Genomic DNA, 6,607 nt, shown 5'->3' on the forward strand with positions numbered 1-6,607 from the left:
AAGACAGTTTTAAGGCATGGACTAGGGAAAGGACAGTGTGAACGAAGAGAAGATTGATCAAAGTGATCAGAAAATTCAAAACATACCTACATTTTTATCAAAGAAAAACAAATACAAACAAATGTGCACAAGTGATGTAATTTTAGAAAGTGAACATACCCACGTATCCACAGTCCAGATCATGACGTGTAACATTGCCAGTACCCTAGAACCCTCTCCCATGCCTCTCCTACCAAAGGTAATAATTACTAGGTGTTGCCTATTTTTGAGCTTTCCATAAAGAGAATCATTTTATGTTGTTTTTCCTTTTTGGCATCTTTTTCCTTAGATTCCGTGCAGTTCATCTATGTAGTTATGTGAAACACTTGTGCTTTCATTTTCCTCCTATTGCATAAATACACCACAGATCATTAACTGGTCTTATGATTGATGGGCATTTGGGATATTATAGGATTCTTGCCAGAAACATTCTTGTTTTTGTCTTTTGTGCTCGTGTGTACACCACATACTGACACATCTGTATCTGGTAGGATAAGTCCACCTGAGTTTTTCTCCTTATGCTGAGTACACATCTAGGGGTGGCATTGCTGGTCATAAAGTTTGTATGTTCAGGGTTGGGAAATCCCTGTCAAAGAGTTTTCAACAGCTGTTGTACCACTTTACACTCTTACCAACAGTATATGAGGGTTCAGGTTATTTCACATCCTCACTAATCGTTGGTAATGTCAGTTAACTTCACCATGCTTGTTGATTAGTGGTACAGAATTGGACTTTTAGTTTCCATTTCCCCTATGATTTATGATGGTGAGTTTTCATATGCTTTTTCACCATTTGAAATCTTCTTTTGAGAAGTTCCTGATTGTCTTTTGCCTAGTTGTTTTTTTTTATAGGGTCCTTTCTTTTTCTTATTATTTGGTAAAAATTCTTTATATATTCTAGATATGAGTCCTTTATCATAGGTACATGACAAGATTTACATATCATATATATTGTATATATCTTTTATATCTACAAAGATTGTAAATATGTTTCCCATTCTGAAACTTGTCTTTTCATGAGCAGAAGTTACAAATTGTACTGTTGTCCAATTTATCAAATTTTTCTTTTATGTGTCCAGTTTTAAAAATTGACCTATCACATGAAAATAGTCTACATTATTGTCTAAAAGTTTTATTGCTTCAGCTTTCATATTAAGCCTATGATCTGTCTAGAATTGATCATTATGGTACAAGGTAGAAGTCAAGTTTCGTTATCCTTATGAATGTCCAGTTGATCCAGCACCATTTATGGAGCAGACCATATATTTCTTTGGCTATGGCACCTTTGTGTCATAAATCAAGAGATTGTATATGTGTGGTACTGTTTCTAAATTCTCTATTCTCTTCATCTATCTTTCTACCCTTAATACTAATGATATATTGTCTTATAGCTCTATAAAGAAGTCTTGATATCTAGTAGAATAAATCCTTTAAAGTTTTTCTTCAGGCTTATTTTTGCTAGTCCCAGCTATCTCCACTTCCAACGAAACTTTAGATTGATTTTGTCAATTTCTTCAAGACTTGCTGGGACTTCACTAAAAACTAGTTTGTTTTTATTTTTTGTTTTAAAACTCATGAGCACGTTTTGAATTTTAGCAAATGTTTCTTCTGTATTATATTGAGATAATGGTATGGTTATTATCCTGATAGTGAACTGTACATATTGGTATTTGAAAATTATACCGACCTTGCATTCCTGAAACAAACCCAGTTTGATCATGATGCACTAGTCTTTTTATATAAATTTGCTAATCTTTTGTCTGATGTTTTTGCATATATGCTCATAAGAGAAATAGCCCTGTAATTTTGCTTTCTTATAATGTTTTTATCAGATTTTGTGTCAGAATTATGCTGGACTCATAATGACTTGGAAGTATTTCCTTTATTTTCTAGTCTCTGAATTCTTAAAAATATAAGATTGTGTTCTTCCTTAAATATTTGTAAAAATACACAAATGAAGTCACTTGGCTCTGGAGAAGTCCCTATAGGAAGGACTTTTTTATACATTCAATTTTTTAATAGACGTATAGGCTATTCAGTGTTTTAAAATTTTATTGGAATATAGTTGATTTACTGTGTTGTGTTAGTTTCAGGTGTACAGCAAAGTGAATCAGTTATACATATACATATATCCACTCTCTCTTTTTTCTTTTTTTTTTTTAGATACTTTTCCCATATAGGCCATTACAGGGTACTGAGTAGAGTTCCCTGTGCTATACAGCAGGTTCTTATTAGTTACCTATTTTATATATAGCAGTGTGTATATGTCAATCCCAATCTCCCAATTTATCTCCCCCCTCTCCCCAACTGGTTAAAAAACACTTTTCTTTATGCATATCCAATGGTTTTAGTTGGAATTGGTTTTCTTGCCCATGTTGAAGAGTTTTCTCTTGCTAAGGAAATTATCCCATTTACAGTTATATTCATAATTGTCCTGTTTTGTTTTACTTCTGTTATCTTGATTTATATTTTAATAATTTTTTCTATACTATGCATATATGTAGAATATCTTTTACTCTATTTTTTATCTAATAATTTAGAAGTTTTAGCGCAAAATTCACATGACACTTCTGAAATTTCTGTCTGGAATTGGGCCATTCTGGGTTATGTTCACAGATTGCTGGGGTGTAAGTTCACTTTTCTCTAATGTTAGGGATACTTATGTAGAAACACTTGAACATCTGTGTCCATTTTTAAAAATTACTTTTGATGACTGAAGCTATATTATCTAATTTTCAAAGTCAAAAATAAAATAGTATTTCTTAAATTTCTACTCTCTCAAATAAGGAAATTAACACACTTTAACTTCTCCCTCCCCCCTGCAATATTTTTTCAGTTTAGTTTATATAACCCAGAATTTCGGACCCAGATTATTATTCCAATTCAGATATGATTTTTAACAATTATTCAAAGTTTCTAATTCTTATTTACTATGCAAACACTTTATGGTACATTTATGGTTAAAGTTAGACAATACAGATAAACATCCTTAACTTTCTATTATTTAAAAATATAAAGAAGGGGTAATAATTTTGTCATACTGGTGTGAGATAGGAATCAAATTTAAATGTTTTCCCATTTAGTTAGTTTATATAACATTGATCAATTTGGGTCACCACCTTTATCATGTATATTTTATATGTGCTTTCCTTTGCCTAAATATTATATTGCACTATATCACAGTAAAGTTAACTAAATAATACTAAATTATACTAAAACTAAAACTAGGTTCCTGTGAGCCTCTGGTCACAACATTTTCATCAGCTGATCAATACATAACCTTGCTTTATGTGTATTTCTGTTGAAAGACATACACACACACTTTTCACACACACACGATTCATTAACATTAAATTTACCTTGTGCTGGGGAACACCAGACAGCACCTCAACACTACACTTGGGGGCCATTTTAAACAGTGAAATCACCGACAAAAAGCACACAGACAAATGAAAATGTGGCACTAAATGCACTCCAAAAGGACACGTTTACAGTATGAGAACTGAAAAAAGAAGGCAGAGCATTGCCTTGTTTGACCTCAGCTGGGGACATGCAAGTCAGACGACTCAAATTTTTTGCCACCCTCTGAGTGACTGTGAAAAGTACTGTGAGTATTAATTTGGGGATTACTAATAATTTTAGTGAGCAGGGGAACTTGTAAATAGAGGATCTGCAAATAATGAGGGTTGACTGTGTGTCTGTATGTATATGATATATATATATATATATATACACACACACATATATATAAACTATTGGTAGGCTGGTCTTGTCACATTAAAATAATTCTTGGCTATTTTTGAGGGTTTATTTTCAGAAATAGTCTTCTCTGACTCATCTCAGTTTTTTTTTTCCTGCGGGGTTTTTTTTTTTTTTTTTTTTAATGTTTCTCTTCTTTCACTTTACATGTACACTCAGACTAATCATCTCACTTTGGTTTGTGTCCATCTCTTCCCTAGGGTATATGTTTACTTTTCCCAGCTATTAGGAGTCTTTGGCATGGATGGGTCTAGAGATCAGGGATAATGGCTTGCCTTTGGTTCCCCTTCTGCCTTTTTGCATAGGTACAGTCCTTCCCCGTGTCTATCACTGGTGGGCAAGTTGATGGGCACGATTCCCTGTCTATTTCTCAGTTATTAACAGTTTTTCACCTATTGCAATGGTTCCCAACTTTAGCCATTAGACCAATGCACACTTGATATGAAGTGTTCACTGGCCTACTGTGAATGGAGAAAAATGCCAGCATTGTATTGAGAATAAATTTACTTGAGGGACAATTCTTTATTTGAAATTATTTTTCCATGCTTTGGGAATTAAACTCCCTTTGTTCTTAGTTTTAAAATGTTTTTACTTATAAAATAAAGCAAATTGCAACCCAAGATGATTCAAAAAATTTTAATTGAAATTTTATTAATGTATGAAATCCAGAAGTCCAGACACAGTACACTCTCTTCTAGCAGTGTTATCTTTTCCTTCCCCAACCGTCTTTCTCCTTGCAAAGATAGATAGGTAGATATAATAGGTCCTGGCATATTATTATTATTACTATCTGAACACTTGATGTCTATGAACTTCTTTAATCTAGGTAATAGCTCTGCTAAGTAGGTAGGTACTATTATTATCCCCATTTTACAGATGGAAGAATTAAGGCACAGAGGGGCTCAGTTTGTGGTGGATTCAGGATTCGAACATGGGTGGTTTAATTTGAGGCTACTCTCCTAAGCACCACACTGAGTTCCCTCTCTACCTGCCTCACACCTAGACCATGGTTCCCACCTGCATCGTTGGGCTCTTCCTGTTCCCACTTCTGACTTTAGTGCTTGTAGGGATTGCATTTCCCAGCACGCAGTGCTGCTATCACTCCTGCCCACCTCTCCTTTCCTGCCCTGTTCCTGACACATTCCTGCTTCCTTGGATGGACAGAGATGGCCAAGACTGGAGGTTGAAGGAACACAGAGGAAGAAATATAACATTGCCTGATTCTTAATACAGAGGAAAGAGAGGCTATTTCCTGTTTTGCTGGAGATTCTGACTTTCTCATTCCAAATAAGACTATGGAGGAGACACAAAGTATCTTCCTATTTTTAGACTTTTTTTTTCTTTTTTTTTGCTAAAAGCAATCTGGTCTGTGCCATACACTTAAACCTGGATACGTTGTCCTTAATCCATCTCTTTGTGTCTTACACATTCAATATCTTTCGTATTTTGAGACATTATCCCTCAGCTTTAGCTTTTAAGGCTGTTTGGAGTTTCGTTTTTGTTTTTTGTCTTTATGAGTATATTGGCAGAAGCTATGTTAGTCAACATTTTAAATTTCAAGCAGGTTCTCCCTCACTAACTTTTTTTCTGTTTGTTTTAGTAATGTTTTTCCAAAAGTAAGTTCTTCTCCTGAAACTTGAGTGGTATGTCTTCCTCCTTTTATTTTGCAGCATCTTTTCACTGCTTTCATGTTGGTTCTCTCTGTTCAGTCAAGTAGAAAGAGGACACATTGTACACAAGACTGATGTTTTCTCATAAACAGGATGGGTGGGTCCTTCTTGATTTTCCCTCGTCTATTCTTCCCTTCACCGCTTGACTTTTAGAAACCCTGTCTTAGATCCTTGACTAGAGGGCTGGCTATTTTTCTAGTTCTCTGTATGGCTTACTGAGCAGGGCAGGTGGGGATGTTGGCCTGGGCTGCCCCTTAGGGGACTTGTCTCTGTGTTTGATGCTTCTGCCACACCCACGACTCAGTGTTTGTCTCCCTCTTTCCCTCTCTTAGCCGTTACAGAGGCACATGTGCTGGTCCTGCCTCCTGCTTAGTGCCATTACCCATGACCGTGAGGAAGCCTCACTGTTTGACTGTTCTTGGTAGCACCTCTGCAAACCCACTTTGGAACGCAGTCAATCTGCAGCTGTAGATGGGGCTCCTGGTGCAGTGTTTCCTCGCTATACTATCGCCTGACTGTGCTCTCAATCCTCCTCCCTCTAATCAAGAGAGCTTCGGCCAGAGTTTCCCATTGAGCTTCATCATTTCCCTTGCTTTGGCCTAGCTCTACGCTTCCTATGAGAAATCCCTCGAAGGTTGAGGAATATAGCCAACAACTTTACTAAGTTCTCAATGCCAGTGCAGAATTGTTGGTATTTTTATATTCCTTTGGTCATGACAATGGGATTTGGAAAGGGCCTTTCAGAGACCTGTGCCCAAATCACCATCTTCCATTGACATCTTTAATATTTATTTTCTGGGGGGCAGGATTGTGCCAGGTACTTTCTCACTTATGTGGTCTTATTTAATCCACCAGATATCCCTTTAAGGTGTTTTATCATCAACCCCATTTTGCAGGCAAGTAAAGTGAGGTTCAGAAGGGCATGTTAATTTAAGTTTGTACAGCTATTTAGAACTGAACCCAGTAGGAAGTAGAGCCCAATTTTTCTAATAAAGTGGGATGCTTTTTTTTTTTTTTAAACCACCCTGCTTTGCCTCCGGTTAATTATCATGCTTAGGAGAGGCACGCAGAAGCACAAGTACAGTCTTCGACCGCATATGGTCTTGTTACTTTCTTGCTGTGTGACCTTGGGCCAGTTAT

This window comes from Kogia breviceps, chromosome 8 (assembly GCF_026419965.1).
Source record: "Kogia breviceps isolate mKogBre1 chromosome 8, mKogBre1 haplotype 1, whole genome shotgun sequence".
NCBI lineage: Eukaryota > Metazoa > Chordata > Mammalia > Artiodactyla > Physeteridae > Kogia > Kogia breviceps.